We start from the raw sequence: 18844 nt of genomic DNA, 5'->3' as shown, positions 1-18844 counted from the left end.
ACTGAAAGTACAATTTACATCGACTGAATTTAGCTGTCTAATATGCATGTGTCTAATTTAGGCTCTTTTTGCAGTCTACCAAGGGAAGTAGGTACCTCCACAGAGAGATCAATTCCACTCACTTTGACAACAGTTTTAGGACAGGATGAACCCCCAATGACCAGAGAGGAAAACCAGATGATTTTATTAACAACCTAACTTTAAGACAGCAAAGACAGGGATAATGTATTGGGTCTGGAATTATTCTGCCTATTTGCACACAAAATCAAATCATTGGGTTCCACCCAGCACATGGACTGAAGCCCTGCAGGTCTCAGCCTGGATAACAGAGCCAGCATACTCCTGCCAGCTGCCACAGAGCCAGAGCCGCAGCCCAGTCACAATAGTTACCATCTCCTGCTCTCTAGGACACATAGAATCATAGAATAGTTAGGGTTGGAAAGGACCTTACGATCATCTAGTTCCAGTCCCCCTGCCATGGGCAGGGACACCTCCCACTAAACCATACCACCCAAGGATCTGTCCAACCTAGCCATGAGCACCACCAGGGATGAAGCATTCACAACTTCCCTGGGCAACCCATTCCAGTGGCTCACCACCCTTACAGTAAAGAACTTCTTCCTTACATCCAATCTAAACTTCCCGTTTGAGTTTGAACCCATTACCCCTTGTCCTGACAATACAGTCCCTAATGAATAGTCCCTCTCCAGTGTCCTTATAAGCCCCACTTCAGATACTGGAAGGCTGCTATGAGGTCTCCACGCAGCCTTCTCTTCTCCAGGCTGAACAGCCCCAACTTTCTCAGTCTGTCTTCATACCGGAGGTGCTCCAGTCCCCTGATCATCCTCGTGGCCCTCCTCTGGACTTGTTCCAACAGTTCCATGTCCTTTTTATGTTGAGGACACCAGCACTACACACAACACTCCAGGTGAGGTCTCACAAGAGCAGAGTAGAGGGGCAGGATCACCTCCTTCGACCTGCTGGTCACACTCCTTTTGATGCAGCCCAGGATACGGTTGGCTTTCTGGGCTGCGAGCACACACTGCCAGCTCATGTTAAGTTGCTTATAGACCAACACCCTCAAGTCTTTCTCCGCAGGGCTGCTCTGAATCTGTTCTCTACCCAACCTGTAGCTGTGCCTGGGATTGCTCTGACCCAAGTGTAGGACTTTACACTTGTCAGGGTTAAACTTCATAAGGTTGGTATCAAGCCTACCTCGCAAGCCCACCTAGTCAAGCTTCTTTCCAGTAGGCCAGGCAGCCTCATTTTTCTCAATCCACAGCTGCAGTGGTGACTTACAAGCAGAGAAATAAAATGTGAAGTTTCCAGACATCTCTAGGGACTCGGGTTCCCCCATATCTGCTGGAAATCACTAGGAGATGGGTCCATGTTGAATGTTTCAGTCTGAGGCTTTAAGTCATCACCGTATCCTTATTCAGAAAACTGCTGTAGCAGATATGTAAATCTTCAAGCTTAAATCCCATTAACATCAAAGGGGTGTAAGCAAGCAGTTAAATGTTTTGCTCAACAGGTACCAGTGGCCCCACTCTAGCAAACCATGTGAGCATATGCTTAACTTTAAGAACATTTAACTCCGTTAACTTCTATAGTGTTGATTTTCTACAGTTTCCTGAAGTAAAACATAGATTTCAATGCTTTGCCAAGTCACTGTCTTAATGAAGATGCAATGCCCCTATCTCATCAGCCTTACAAGTCTCAGTTAAATTGGTCATACCAAGGCACAAAGACTAGAGCTGCGTATACTACAAGGAGAAAAAATCAATTAGAAATGCCTAGCCAAGTGATAAATACTGAAAATTTTTAAATTTTAAAAATGGATTCCAAAATAATATAAGCCAAATTAAAACCTCAGCTCATCCAAGACTCAAGCCTTTATTTCCTTTGAATAAGTTGCTGTTTATGCTTACACTTAGGTATGTGATTAAGTACCACCATGATCTGGTCCATCAATGCACACCTTCCCTTTTATCTGTTAGATAAAGTAACATTCTTTGGCTTCTTCAAATCACTCTGCTTTGCCTAAGATACCAGAGGAGCTGCTTATATGTGCACAATAAATCCAGACATAAAAATCAATAGAAACATTTAAACCTGTGAGTCTGTAGAAGTGCCCCTTGGAAAAAGTCAGATGTTAAAAAAATGAATCTCACATAACTATGAGATTGCTATAATAGGCAAAGATTTATTCATGCTCATGTGTGTTCAGATCCTTTTCACAGGAAAAAAGTTTGGTAAAATAAGTTGTGCACAATCTTTTTAATGATGTATATTTCTAGATTTTTCATGTTTATACATTGTTATGCAAATGAACATTTATACAATTATCAGCAGTATGCCACACAAGCAAATTGCTATTTGGTCATAGGTTTTCAATTTTACGGAAACAGTGTCTTTTACTTAAAAGTTATGTAAATTTATTGTGTTTTGTACAAAGATTAATGATGTATATCTTTACAAAGGAGTCACAGGGCTATGTTTTGTTTAGGCAGGGTGGCACCCTGTATGGTAAATATATCATAGGTTTATGTTACCAATACAGTGCATCATTCCTCAGCTATTAATCTAAACTACAGAGTACATGTATATTTAATAATCCTCAGAAAGTCTGTAAGACCTATTTACATTTTCTATATATACAGTGGCTTTAAAACCTTTTAATATTGGCCACTAATTCTATATCACCACAATGCTTTAATATGAATAAAAAAGATTAAACAGTATGGGTCAAATTAGTACTCAAAATGGCAATAAGGATGTTTTGCCCTTAAACTGAGATTCTAAACCTATGTTGTAACTTTGAAAGTATAATGCAGTGAAGACATCATATTTAAAATATTTGAAGAGCTGAATGTCATACACAGGATATGTAATGGCATTTCTCTCAGTAACCTGAAGAGCAAACCATAAGAATGAAAAAGAAGCAAAATGAAAAAATTGGTCATAATTGTAGTTCCTTATAAATAAATTTTGCATTTATCTGAAAAATTAGTTAATAGAAACTTACAGTATGTAGTGTCAAGTTATTGTTTCACTTGTAAAATATGCTTAGGGAGTGACAAATATTTATTTCTTCCATTACAATAGTTCACATCTCAAGAGAAAAACTGCAACTGCTTTGATTGTATGGGTTTTTTTTCATCCTTACAGCATGCTATAAGAAACAACATTTTGTTTATTAACAGAAAACTGCTTGTAAAAAGTAGGGAAAAATATGAAAATTAATTTAGAAAAAAGTCTGAAAGAACAAAGCACAGACATTACAATATTGTCATTTAGAATCCATGAACTGAAATGTATTTTTAAAGACGAAGTTAATGCCTCCCTTTGAAATCCTCATGTTAAAATCAAAACCACAACTTTAATAGAAGACAGACATAGGTACTGTATGAAGAATTACAGCTTAGAAAATTAATAAAAATAGTATCTAAAACAGCATTAGTAAGATATGAAGCTCATTCATTAATGGTTTCTGTGATAATATATCACTGAAAATGTTGCATGAAGGACAGTCTTTGATAGGATTATGTACAGTATAATAGCAAGATATTGAAATTAAAATTCACTGAGAAGATACATCTTGTGAACTGAAGGGTAAGAAGATAATAATGGTAACATTAATAATAATAAATAACAAGTATAAAATGATTCACATAAATAGAATTTCCATCAGCAACCATTATTGTAATTATAGGAATGATAAAGTAATAATCTACAGTAAATAGCTAATCCTTTTTGATTTGCTATTTAATTTTTTTAAAGGGCTTTTGAATTGCTGTCAATAACAATAATGTGTACATGGGGAAAAATTGCGTAGAGAATAAATGATAAAAACAGTATTGTGTAATGTGTTTGTAAAGAATCTTTTGAAGGTATTTATGTTGTTTGGTGCAGGAAAAGAAAATCCTTAAAAGAATTTCCCCACCTATTAAATGAATGCTGTGTGATTTCTTCAACACATAGTTATGGGGGTTCCAGAGGCATATTGGGAAAATTTAGAAAGTTCAGTACCTGGCTTTTTAATCACACCTCTCTCTAAGGTAAGAACAGCTCTCCATCAATGGCAGATATGAAGTAAAAACAGACCATAAACTGTCTGACCCTGCAGCAGCCCTAAAGGCAATTTCACAGCCAACAGCAAAATTAGCACCAGAGGCAGCTAATAAGTGAAGGAAGAGGCCGAATAAGAGAAATTCTGAGAAACTAACTATGATGCTGAACAAATATATTCTAGAATTTAGCATACAGGTACCAAACAAACCTTCTGTATGGCAGCAAGCACTAACTCAGATGGGCGGAGAGACAAAAAACAATTAGGACCTTATATGAGCAGTTAAAGTGGTGATCATACAGTGTCATTGAAAGTAGCGTCCAATTTCAATTTCTTTTGAATTCATAGATGCATGAGGAATAGCTTATGAGACGCCTAAAAAAACAGCCCAACAATGTAGTTGTGAGAGAAAGACTGGATTTTCCTTCTTAAAGTTTTTATCTTTATTTTTTAAAAATTTATTTATCATTCTAGAAGTATATTTTGAAAATTAATAATACAGATGGCCTTTGATCATCCACATATGAGTATTTTTATAATCTGTTCTGCCTCCAAATTAAGAAGGCTATTGGATAATATTAACCTCCACTGTACATTGTGATTTTACTTTTGCCATGCATGCTGCTGTCTAATAGAGTTTTGTAGGCCACTACTCGAAAAAACATTTCATATAGGTGAGTAATTGAAGTGTAAGAGGGTCCTTCTCATCTAAGCAAAATCACATTCTGCCTTGAACTACATGTACTGCAATATTGGACAAGATTGTTTCCACTGTGTAATGCAGAATGTACTTCTGATTTTGCAAACACTTCTCATTAGCTCTTAGAAAGGAAGTAGTCATTGGAAAAAAATAAAAAAAGAAGCAAATGCCAGGTTCACTATGGGAAAATAACACAAACTCAGCATGGGTCTATCTTCTTCTTGACAGTTTAAATTCATGTCCTTCTCATAATGGCACATGGCCATATTGGCATAAAGAACAGAGCAAATGATGACTGCTGCAGTCCAGATGTTCGATGTCCAAATGAGCTATGTTGTGCCTCCAAGGTGATGGACTCAAAAATGGGAGGCCTGGCTAAAAATGTGGCCTTCATAAGTTTGCATTATTGTCAGTTAGATAGGAAACATATAAAGGAAGGTTCCTGATCAAGTGAGAGAAACTGGCAAGAATTTGAAATGTTTGGTATACTTAGAAGTGCAGCAAAAGGACATCTCACCTTGAGGGCAGATGTCAATGCTATGATATACATGTGGTAAAAAGCAAAATGTTTTTATTGGCATGAAAAAACAACCAGAAACATGCAGTAATAATATTTTTTTTTCTTTTTGGGGTAGCTGATATTTCCCACCATACCGATTCCCAGGACAGGCCAGCTGACACATGATGCAGAGTCCTGAAAGAAGACAGAGCAGATTCTCTGTGCAGAGAAGGAAAAGATCTGGTTTGCAACAGCTGAGGAAGATGGGTACATGAGAGAAATGTTGTGCCTACATGTATATCTATCTATCTATATATATATGTAAGGAAAAACCAGCAAGTCCCTTTACCTATAAGAACAGTAGGAGGAGAACTATGAAATGGACAAGTCTTACATTTAAAAGCAATAAATAAAATGTCCATTTTCCAAAAATAATCCAAGGGACTTAGTGTCATAAGGTATTTCTAGAGATGTGCAGGATTCAGATCATTTAGGTAAACAATGAAACACTCTACAGTAGCATTACAATGGATAAAATATTGCAAAGAACAGAAAATGCCATGTATGCTTTAAGTGCAAAAACCAACTACTGACCAAAACTTACCTTCGGGGGCTCATGTCACAATTGTCTGTAAGGAGCTTCCCAGACTTTCTTCTGAAGCATGTGGCATTAGCCCCTCCTAGAAATCAGGCAGTGAAAAACCTTGACCATATTCCTTAGCTATTAATAGCTGCTTTGATTTCCCACAGACTGAAATGAAGATTGGGTAATTTGACTCCAGGTCCTATTAGCCAGGTTCCTCTACTAATTTTTATTATAAATTTTTATCTGCTTCAGTGGGCATTTTCCTGAAGTAAGGAGTGTGGGACTATGACCTTTGTAAATATCTCTGTCATGTGATAGCGATTGTTCTGATAATTATTCATTACTCAAGATTCTAAGAATAATTACTGCTTTCAAATACCCTGCAAATCATAAATACCTATATCAGGGCTACACTTAGGCAGGCTTCCAGAATGCTATTTTCAAATGGATAATTTTGACAAAGTTGTTTTCTCCTGTCCTGATTCATTTATCTTAAAAAGTAGAAGGGTGGTCATTTCTTACTGGAGCAGATCTTACCTTCTTTTCAGGTAGGGCGCTCATTTATAAAGTGGGTGGGAGTCCAAGGACTGGGAGTTAGTTGCATCTAGGGGCTAATGGATGGAAAAAAATTAAGTGCGAATAAGTATGCAAGATTATACACACTGTAAATGGGGCATGCAATTTTAAAATAAAGCCCTAAAATTCGGCTGCTCAGGCTATTGTTAATTAGATCATTTAAATCTATTAAAAAATAACTACTGAATTCAATCTGTTCCCTTTTCTATGCTTTATTTCTGTTGATGATTTCTTGTAAAATGATCTCAGTTATGATTGCTCTACCCTTTAGTCTAGATGCATTGTATAAAATATAATGCAGTACAGATGTCAACCTAAGAACTAAATAGCCTATATTTCTAAAGAACCATGAAAAAATATTAACACTATAGAAACAATGGTTCAGTAATTACTTTTTGCTGTGAAGTGAGGTTAGGCATTTATCCTTATAGATCCCTAATACACTTAAAGTCAGCACTGCCCCTGTGGTCCTTTTACCTTTGTTGATAAATGTATTGTACAGGATACCTTGTATGACCACTACAGTATTTGAGGTCATGCTAGGCTGTTAGCACAAATGGTGTGAACAATAGTTTATATGCCACTTAACTCCTTGGGAGAAACGGTTAACCTTGCCAGAGAGGACAGATCAGTCATGTATAGTTATTAAAGCCTAGAAGGTTTTGTTATGCTCTGAAATACTTTTATAGAACTACAACACTCTGGTACGAGCTTTACCAGGGAAGCAGGGAAACAACAAAGTCAACAATTATCTTTTCTATCTTTGAAAGAGATATTCAAAGTTCTCAAAAGATTTTCAAGGGCTTACTTTATGAAGCACACACACAAATTTTAATAGATTTAATTATTAGACTTCCTGAACAATGCCAACCAGATAACAATATATTAAGCCACTGCTTTAAAGTAGACCAAGTGTACCAAAAATAGTTGCGATTTTGATGGCCTTGAAACAGACACTCAACAATAGATCTTCTTGGTTGCTGTTTTCAAAATCATGCTGAAGCTTCATAAATTACATATGGGCATCATAACTGAATTTTATTTAATTAACAATTAACTATAAGAAAACACCTTCTGAGCAAATATCCTTTTCCAGGCTATCTCATGAATGGAAAGAACAGAGTGAATGACAAATAAAACCCAGTAGGACATTACTATGGACTTAGCAGGTGCTCCACATACAGATGGCAATGACACAGCTGTTAACACAGACCACCCAATTTCATGGCATAATACTCTGCTCTTACACTGTTGTTTATTCCAATGAACTGATTGTCAGATCCAACTGATTTTTGGCACATTTAGAAAACACAAAGCTCAAGGCAGCTCAAGTTCAGGTAGCCTCAAATATTTTCAGTTCAGGTATATAAGCCTGTCAGCCCCAGTATCTGTGTGGTTTTGTACTCATCCAACATCGTTAACCACCACCCAATCTTTAGATTTTCAGGGTTAATTTAGAATCCTAGTGCAGCTGAGATAGTCTGGCCTGCATTTTCAATCCAACATGCTCAAATTAATCACTTCCTCTCCGGAAGTTCTGGTTTAGCATCCCTATAAGCAAATGAACAGGTGTTACTTAGGTGAAGGGGACCCCAGGTAGTCTTTGAGGTTCTGGCCAACCAGCCTGCCGCATGACACAACACGCATCCGTGATGCACTATTTCTACCCCTTTTTCCCAGACGTATCCTGAAGCAGATCTCTGACTCTGCCTGAATTGTTAATATCTAAATCTACACCTGAGCTGGTGAGACTCACTGAGCCTCAGAGGAGCTCCTTCCATTGGCACACTGCTGTCTTGTGCAAGCACCGGAGCCCTCCGCAGTGCAATAGCCTTCATATCCCATCAGGAAATTCCCTTGTACTACCTGGGTAGGTAGGAACAAACAAATTCCAGAATGAGCGTTTTTTGGGAACAAAAGTCTTTTAGTGGATTCAAATACAGCTATTCAGTACATCTATTTGTCCACATACATACTTTCCTACCAAGAATTATTAATTCATTAATTAAGAATACTTAGTGTGCCTTCAAAAGAAGGACATGGAGAACAGTGAGAACAGGAAGAAATCAGTTTGCAACCATTGCCTTTTAAAATCTCCTAACTAGCGAAATTAAACCCTGTCTCTTTATTTATTTATTGCACTTGTAAAAAGATTAATGGGGATGTATTCCTTCAGGCTTTTACATATAACCCTATCACACAAAGAACAAAATTATACAGTGCTGCAAACGAACTAAATTAGCTACATTTATTTAAATAACTGCTATGGAGGAAACAATAAATCAACAAGATTCCTCACAAAAATGTGTTTATAAAGTGTCTTGTAATTTGTTTTAGTAAGGACACAGACTTCTAGCTCTTAGCTAAGCTTGCTTCTAACAGTTTATTATCATATCAGCTGTTAATGAATGCTTGCTATAGAAAAGCATTTCTAGCAGAAAAGACTACATGTAACTTCTGCCTTACTGTCCTTTAAGACATGACTAGCAACCCTGCATGAAATAGGTTTTCCTAACAAACATTTTGTCAAAGACTTCTAACAACTTGAGAGACAATCAAAATTAACTGACAGTTATTTGGTAAATCAGAAAAAGAGGTTATTTAAATGATCATAATCATGCAATTATCTCATCTTCACTATATTTCAAAAGGCTGTATCTATATCTAGCCCTGTATCAGGAGTGAGTAGGGGGAGCTCTAATGCTGAACCTGTGATGTGTTCATAAATCAGTACTTTCAGAGCCTGTCATGGGCTTCATAATGAGGGTCATTATTCAGGCAGAGTGTCAAAACTACTATCAAAGGACCTTCTCAGAATCACAATCATTCTGTTTCTTGTTAAATAAGCAATGTAGTACACAAAAATGGCAAACAAGAAGCAGGTCAATTTGATACAGTATGAGGGCACAGAGACCTCTAGAGTAATTTACCCTCTGGGAATTCTGATGGCTTGTGAGATAAATTATATACACCCTCAGAAAAGATTAATGGTAATAAAATCCCAGGAATATTTTCACAAAAAAAAAAAGAAATGTCCATATGTACATATGGCAATTTTGGTAACAAAGGAGACATTTTCTAAAGTGGAACACTTAAAGAAAATTATTATTAGAACTGCAAGTAGCACTCTGGAAAGTTACTGAATCTTATTACAAACTTGGCAGCATTCAGTGGCAATACCTTATTGTGATTTGCTGAAAGAGTTTAATTAAAAAAAAACACAAAACAATCAAAACTGCAGCTTTTCTGAATAAAAAAGAAATGGGATAAAGGAAAATAAAGGAAAATAAGGAAAGACAAACTATCAAAAATGGATTTACTGAGACACGCTACTATTGATTCATTTTACTATAAGCAATAAGAGATACAAGAGGAATTATTAACATAACGTTGTCTGGACATTTGACCACAATGGCAACAAATGCAATTTTTTTTAAAGTGATTGAAGGTTGTATTCAAATCACATAGCATAGGTGCCTAAATTAGGTACTGGCATTACTTCCCTCCTTTCACTTTAGGGAACAAGAATGTAATAGTTCTACAAGTGAAGTAGTCTGAATTGCCCATTCTCCCTTGAACTAAAATGTTGCATTAGTAATGAGTAAATTAGGCATCAGTGAAGGCAGTTTAAATTCTGGCTCAAGATGATTTCTAGATATTACGATGTCCAATCATTTTGGGATTAATAGTCAACCTCTTCTGACACCAGTGAATTTCAGTGCCTCAGAAGATTAGACTTAAGAAAAGGCTCTTTAATTATCCTTGTCAATTAGGCATGTGTTGAGTGTAGGTATGATATCAACTTATAATACACATATGTATTATACCTATACATATACACATATACACGTATGTTTGCAATTCCATGGGTATGCTCATATACAGCATAACTCGGAAATAGCAGAATACTGCAAGGCAGAAATTTCACTGAAGTTTCTTTATGTAGTCCTTCTCATCCGACTTGTCCTAGGCTTTTCCCAAGGCTTTGCCTAAGAAACAGTAACATAGACTTAAACAGAATTAGGATGGTCCATGAACTTATGCAGTCACGGTCTTCAGAGATGGATGTCCAGAGGTTCATTTGTAAGTCCAGATTCAGATACCATTTAAATAGTACTTGTGGCACAAACTGTGCTCATGCAGAGCACTGTTGACTTCAATAGGGCTTTTCTACAAGAAGGAAGCTGCTGGAGAAATGCCACAATTGTGTCTAATAACGATTACAGAGTCAGAGACTTTCTTGCGAGTTTCTAGGTATCCAGACCTTTTGAAATGCAGATATCTTGTATAGTTATGCTTAATTATATATATTGATTATAATACAGACTGATAACATTTTTGCATGCCCTTAAAAGAAATAAATAAATTGTGGATCTGAATATATGTCTGCTCCTTTTCTCATATTACCCTTATTAAACAGCAAGGTGAGAAGTAGATTAAAAACCAGTCCCACTAAATCCCTCAGCTTCACTCTACCAAACTGAATTTTGTCTGACAATAAATCCTACCTTGTGTAGAGTTATTGTTTAAGTAAATTTGTATCTGTGGAATAATCAAAAGCAAACCAATTATATTCAGGCATCTTTTTTATCCATCTGTTTGGATATAACTCTCTATTAAACGGTGTTTGCATATGAAGCAATGTTCTATTGTATGCATAGGTACTCAATTATTTAGATTATACATTTGAATAAACTGTACAGTTAAAGGAGTACCCTTGTAATGCAGGACAATTACAGGTTATTAAACTAATATCGATTTGGCCAACACAGCTGGATATAGGATCCCAGCCTTCACCTGTAAAAGTTCTTTTCTTTAGGGGTACATTTTACCCCTACAATTATCAGTCATTGTTAGTCACTTCAAATTATATCAAATTATATAAAAGGGTTATAGAAAAAAGCTTGTGTGAATAGAGACTTAAAAAAAAAAAATTTGCACTGAAGACTGTGCATTAAAATATAGGTTAGCTTAGTGCAGCTATGAAAATCCTGTGTATATATATATATGCATGAATGGTCAGTCTAAAAGATGCCCTGCCCATAACAAAATCACTCTATCAGTCCAGCATAAAAAAATAATACTGCACTGTCATACTGTGAAAGAGCAGTTCAATGACTATCTCATCTTCCTACTAATCAGGGAATGACTATCACATTTTTCCAAAGAATGCGATTGGCTTTATGTTCAAGAAAAAGAAAAACACAAAGAAATGAGCAAGTGTTTTCCAGTCCTTGAAATAAGTTTTCAGGAACTAATTATGAATATCTATTCCGAGTGGGGTAGGGAAGAGAGATGTACTTTGCACATGTCAAATTGACTTTAAAGAGGAATTTATTCTTTTGCATCTGTTATACACCTGTATATTCAAAGAGGCAGAACAGATATTTATAATGGTTATTAGTGAAAACATGCTGAGAATACGGAGCTGCTTTGTTTATCTTGTTTGCAGTTTTGCTAATGCTCTTCACTAAATATGCTTTCCTTCTTCCCTTTGACCATAATTATTCTGAAATAAGTAAGTGGAAGCAAGAGAATACATAAAAGCTGAGTTTGTCTTACAAGAACTAATCTTCATAGACTCCTCCATACTCAGTGTTGGTAGATAAGGTCCACAGAGAATGAGTCAGAGTATCTAAAATTAGTTTCCCACTCTCAGTCACTCTCAGGAGAATCTGATTTGAGTAGTGATGGCCAATACAATTTAAATTTTTCACTATCTTGAGATCAAAAGAAGTATCATGATAGTGCCAAATATCACCATACTATTCATTTAAAGGGAATTAACAAACAAAATGCCTATGCAGTCACAAACAATAGCTCTGCACAAGTGTGAAAAGCCTGCCTAACTTCAGAACACTATAGATTTGTGTGTGACCCCAAGGCTGTGTAAATTGTCATTTTTCTAAGTTGCTGCAGAATATATCATCTTTTCCATGAAACTAGTTGCTCTGCCTACAGTTGATAGCAATTTTACTTTGCCTGACAGAAGTTAGTCTTCTTAGCAGTTTTCCTCTGGAAGGATGGTTTAGTGAATGCTGAGTGTTCACTGTGGCTGGATTTCACAGGGGAAGCTGGAAAACCTAGCACACGGTTTGCTCTTACATTCAGATTGATGCTAGAAATCTAGACTAACAAAACTAGTAAGCTGCTTTGGAATCTGCACAGTGACTCCAGAACAAAATGATTTTTATTTTTATTTTCTATTATCAGGAGCATCTAAATACCTGTGAAGTTACATACACGGAGCTGACAAACATGAAAAACCAGATCCACTGCTACCTAGGGAAAACCTACTAAAAGTGTTTGTGTAGGAAGTTAGGAAGTATTGTCTGACCACATCCCCCTTTCCTCCAGCTAAAAGTTACTCAGGCACCTCTGGGCTTGGGTATGGATCTGCATAAAACTGTCTTCTCTTCTTCCCTGCTGGTTCCACAAAGGGCTGGACATGCAGTGACAACTCATGCTCTATTCAGTGATGACTGGCTGCCAAGAGCATAGCTGACTGAAGGGTAAGGTGTTGCTTGACCTTCACTAGGAATACTGCAGGTGAAGAAGACACTTTGCAGATTCCAGGCCAGTGTCTGGCTAAACACACAGCAATATCCAGAGGCACTTTTTTTTTCTAGCTCACTTTGGCTTTCTGACATCCAACATGAAAGCAGAAATACTTCTGATTCAGACTCTGATCTTGAACCCCATTTTATCCATTTATCCATACAGTTATGACAGGGGACAAGGAATTCCAGTAGTTTCTTCCTGACTGCAAAGTGGAATTCAACAGAACCAGTCGGACCCTCAGGAGTGATGGAAAACTACCTTTTATAATATTAACACACAGTCACCAGGACCTTCAGAGTTATCATGGCTCCCTTGGAGTTATGAGAGCAGAGCCCATGCTCTGAGATACCTGATGTGAAGTTGAAAGTGCTGAGCAAAGGGACCAGAGCTTCTAAAATATCTCCCTCTCCATGACTGTAGGAAAGCAGACAGTGAGGAAACCTGGTGCCACATGCTGTACTGAAGAACCATTGCTGAGATGGGGAGGCCCCCTGAGATGGCTTTGCAAATGTAGGAAAGTCATGTGAGGAGGTCACATCACAATCATTACGGCTCACTGCAATTTTGCTACTGATCAAGCAACCTACTGGCTTTCAAAGACTGAAGAGCATTTTGATTATTTTTCCTTTCAGAAAGAACTACAAAATGGTGTGGCAATAGCATGCAAAATATGCTCTTTAATAGAACTATGAACACTCATATATGAATTGCTGAAGATCTTTCCAAAGTTAAAACTTTTAACATTCTAAGTGAGACTGAAAATTCAATAATCACTGGCTGGCCACATTTGGCTTATATATGCTTCTATTTTTACTAAAAATACTTTGAAATGTGCTTTGATAGACGGTACAATGTATTTTTAAAATTTTGTGCTTACAGCTACTGTTTTTCAATTCTTTTTTCCTTCCAACTTTTAAGGCATAGAATGGATATAATGATGTAAAACCTGAATGCTTTCTTTCACAGGTACATTTTAAGTTGTAGGACCTATCTGAAAGACTTTCTGCACCAGATCCGTGCCCCTCAAACCTTCCAATCGTAGCTTCATCTCTCCTGCAATTGAATAATAAGATTAAAATAAATATGTGCACACTCTAATGAGCTAGGTGTGTCTGTCTGCTTAAATTCCACTATGTATAATATTTTCCCTTTGATAGAAACCTTTAGAGTTTTAGTACAAAATTGCCCTTGACTCCTGCCAGCCATTCCACCATAACTCTTCAGTAGCACACATACTTTGCTCCCTCCAGGTCATTTGTAATTGGCCTCTTTCCCTTTGTGTTCAGTAACCTTCCAGTTTTCTGCAGGCCTGTTCACAACTGAATTGACACTAAAGAAAGAAAGGATAAAGGCAGACCTGAAGTCTGTGCAGAGGATAGGTAGGGACCTGAATAGAAGTGGGTCAAAAACTACATTCTCAGACGCTGCTAAGAGACCTGGTCTGAGGCATTTATACTACTCCCAAGGAGCTGCATTTTTTGAAATATGTCAGAAACTTTACTACTGTGAAGAAAATCTGGAAATACTCTGTAAACCAGCTGTGATAAACCACTGCTTAGTAGATACTTCAGACATATATGGGTATAGATCTACAGGCTGGAGTCCTGTTGTTTCTATGGCGTCTTCTGTGAGAGCTGTTGGCAACACCCCCAGCCATCACAGTATGATGCCAACCTTTCTGCCAAAGGGCCTACGTGTTGGCTTGGAAATAGCTTAAAAGCTGCAAATCTTTTGAGATGAACCTTCCCCTCTGCACTCCCCCCACCTCCCAGCCACACAGTGTGAAATTTTTTTTTTACATGCAAAGGGAGGATATGGGCCTTAGGGATCAATTCATGAATAACTTATACTATGTTTACATGAGGATTTTTAGGTAGCTTGCTTAGAAGTGTTTTGAATTGGCTGCATGAAATTGGCTTTCAGTGTAATGAGCTTTTCTGAGCATAACAGGACACTGCAACATATAGGGGTCTGTGGTCTGAAGGAACAGCTAAGAAGAATCCGGCATGAGTGGGGACATCATAAGGCAGGCAAAAGAAAAACATTAGGAGGAATTTGAAGCAGTGCAGGAAGCTTGCACAAAGTAGAATATACCGTTATTCACTGCTAATTGTCCAAACACCTTGGGTGTTGCAGGTTCTTTCTTCTGAATTCAGCATGAGGTGATTAAAAAGTCAGTCAGCAAAGGCTGAAAAGAGTGCAGACCTGAATGCTACAAAAATAATAAAGCAGAAAACATACTTAATCATATATGGCTGAATGTCATTTTTCCTTTTTTTTTTCAGTCAACTTTGATGATGTGCTCATCATTTTTTCTTACCTATGGTCTTCCTCATGGTCTCCAGAAAGCATCAGATTCAAAAAGGGGCCACCAGGTATCCATAAACTGTTTCTTCCTGTCCTCATTTTTTCTGATCTACAAAATTTTTTAATCTTTATTTTTTCTTTTTATTTCACTTTCCACCATTTTCATTCTACCCACCACAAGAAGTAGGGTGAGAAGAGAGAGGACAGCTGTGGATGAGATTTTAATGGCCAGAACACATACCATTACAATTGCCGTGTCAGCACTTTTGCCATATGAGGTAGTTAGGTACCTTGTGAGGATGAGCTCCACCTGTGACCAGCTAGGATTAGACACCACTTCAGAAGTCAAAAAAAGAAGGTAAGCTGAAAGAGATGGGTGTTCACAGGACCCTTTTGCAATGAGAATTCAGAAAGGTTACAGAAAGCAACATTTTGAAAGGTTACAGAAAGCAACATTTTCTTCTCCTGTTTTCTTTCAGTCACCCACTCATCATGAAATGGACCTAAACAAATCTCTCACACATATACCCCCTCCCAAAAGAAGTCATAATGAGAAAAGCCATTTCTCACCCTGTTTCTTTGGTTTGATTTTGTGTTTTTTAAACCTCAGAGGAAAGAGGTATAAAAGCAGCGCTGCTCTTTTTAAGATGTAGCCCTCCTGGCTGCTGTAAGGTAGACATGATTTACATACAGCCTGTCAAACCCCCATTTCAACCAATACAGGCTAGTGATTTGCATTCATATAGCTCAACCATTGCTGTAAAGGTAAAAGAAGTTAGACAAATTTAACCAGACTTTTAGCAGATAGCTTAGAGAACTGCTATTCACACTAGAAATCTTTGGCAATCATGTAAATTTTGGTAGGAGCGCTGCACACAGAAAAAATTCTGTCATGTCAGTGAACACAATGTTCTCCGGCATCATCCTGCATTTTGAGAGAAAAAATTGAAGAGCAGTAGGTAGGATAAGAAGCATTAATAGTCTAAATACATTGTGTATCCATATACTTCTGGGGAGCAGGCTAAAGAAACCCTGTTAAAACAGCTCAGAAAATTCTAGAAGTTGAAATGCTCAGTGGCTGTTTTAGTAAATTAAAAAAAGAAAAAAGAAATTATTGCAAATAAAATGCTTTGCTGATTCTATGTTCAGTTGGCTTTGAGTGCTGAGCCAATCTGAGGTCCAAGAAGAAGGGCTATAAATTCATACAAGAATTAGAAACAGCTCTTTGGACTCTGCATAGAATTGAAACAAGACCAAGACATGTGTCTGCTATGAATACCTGTGCCCCACTGGAAGCAATCTTAACATTTACTATTTGGCCAGAAGCTGAAAAGACTAGTCAACTATTTACTCAGAGGCTGGAATGCTACTATCTGTAAATATCTCTAGACTTCTTTTTGCCAACAAGCTGCTGAAAGGGTGCCATTTGCTGCAGCTCTCAAAACTCTGGTGTCACACATATGTATATATTGAAGCATTGCTAGACAAATAGAGAAGCTGTCTGAAAGAATATCTAAGGGGGAACTCCTCACATCAATGTTTTAAAGTAGAAAGCATATTAACACTTTTAACTTTTTTGCTTTCATTAGGAATAGCAACAAAAGTAGGAAAGCCTCTATAAAGAGCATTTAGAGGTTTGCTACCTAGTTTTGCTTTGCTTTTTTTCATTTTAAAATTTTTTTTCACTTTAAAATTATAGCAAATGGACAGAGGCTTCTGTACATTAAAAAATAATTGTTAATAAATCACACAGTATTCTACTTTGACACTGTTGCAAACACATTACCAACATTTGTCCCTAAAATAGTAGCTCTGGGATATATCTTTTATGATGTTCTGGGAAATTTCCCAAAGACATAGCCCTTTGTCTCATTTTTCAAAGAAGTTTTGTGATACAGGAACAAAAGAAGCCTATTAGTGGCTAAATATAATATTGTTCAACATCTCCTGCTACTACAACAGCAGAAGAGTTGAGAAAAAAATTCTCAAGTAAATTGCAGCATTTCATAAATAAGAGCAAACCTCTGTCACCACAGCAAAACTTCCACTGAGTTTAGGTGTTTGTACATGCGAGCACAGTATTATAATAATATACCATAAAAATTGTGCAGACTTAAACAATAAAAAATAAAATCCCTAGAAATCAGATTCTTTTCCTTTATTTTGTTATCCATTTCAGGAAAGGAATGGTTTCTTACAGTACACTTCTTTATTCTACCACTGCCAATTTTGAATTAACACTGAAGCAATTAGTTAAGGTAAAGAGTCTGTACTTTCTTAAGGAGTCTTACTACCATGCAGATATAATTTACCTAAACTTAAACAGAAGAAAATCTCATTAAGCAGCAATGCTGGCAGATTTCTTAGAAGTGGTCAATGTTTATTCAGCGAGTAAAAAAGAACCAGATGACAACAGTGACAACAGTGAGCAGAACAACAATCCAGGTCATATATTCAATATCCCAAATCTAATTGAAAACTAGTATTTTGCTTTTCTTTCGTTACTGAAGGGGGTCTGACTTAGGGATTTTTGCTTATTTTCTGAAAAATTTCCATCAAAAATTAAATAAAGGGGATGGCTCCTGTGAAAGCTGCAAGGACTGAGACATAAGTGAAATACAGAGTTTCCCATTTACTTTGTAATGTTGCAGTTCAGGAGGGAAGAGAAGTGCCAAATCTGATGTCAGCAGCCACCCATATGGCAAAGGAGAACTAGAATCCCCCAAATCCCTTTAAATAGCTTACCAAATGCTGTTTTTAACATAAAGGTGAAGGGTGCACTCTGAGAGAAGCATTGGCTTCATCAGACACAAGGCTGCTAACAAAGCTGTTGCCTCCACCCCTCCCACAACTACCAGTGTCACCATTTGTAGCTCCGGTGCCAGCACCTTCAGTGCCTCAATCATCTCTGATACTGCCCTCTCCATCATCAGCACCAATGAATTTCTCACTGTTGCTGCTCCTGATACAAGTCTCGCCAGCAGCCCTTTTAAACACCTTTGAGCCTCTCCTTCTCTCTCTCTCACATTGAAACATTTCAGCTGACAGTCTATTTTTTAAACACTCAAGTGCTGGCTTTTAAAGCATTTGATGTCTCTAGCATTTCAGCCCCTTCCTTCACACCTTCTGCTCACAGGGCCAGGCAATATGTGAGGAATTTCTTTTGGTTTCCAAAAACAATATCCTTTGTTTTCTTTTCACAAAAATCCACCTCATGCCCATGTTTAGCTGAAGCACAATGAAAGAAAAATAAACTTTGCACAGTATTGTCCAAAAATATCAACACAGCACATGCACTGAATTACTGAAAGACAAAGGATTTATCTGTATTAAAAATGTCTTTAATTTGTGAAAACTGGAAATTTGCCAGAATGGCTTGCTTTTTAATTTAACCTTTGAACACAGACCCTAAATTGCTGTTTGTGAGACTTTTACAGACATGAAAGATGTTTTTTTTCTCTCACTCATCTGCACGTATTTTTAAGACAGAAAGTCATTAGAAAAACTGATTATTATTTTTCAGCTCAAAAATATGTACATTCCCTT

Source organism: Pezoporus occidentalis, unplaced genomic scaffold, assembly GCF_034315485.1.
Source record: "Pezoporus occidentalis ecotype Australia unplaced genomic scaffold, CSIRO_AGI_Poc_V1 ctg14, whole genome shotgun sequence".
In the NCBI taxonomy this organism is placed as follows: Eukaryota; Metazoa; Chordata; class Aves; order Psittaciformes; family Psittacidae; genus Pezoporus; species Pezoporus occidentalis.
This window is presented reverse-complemented; position numbering follows the sequence as displayed.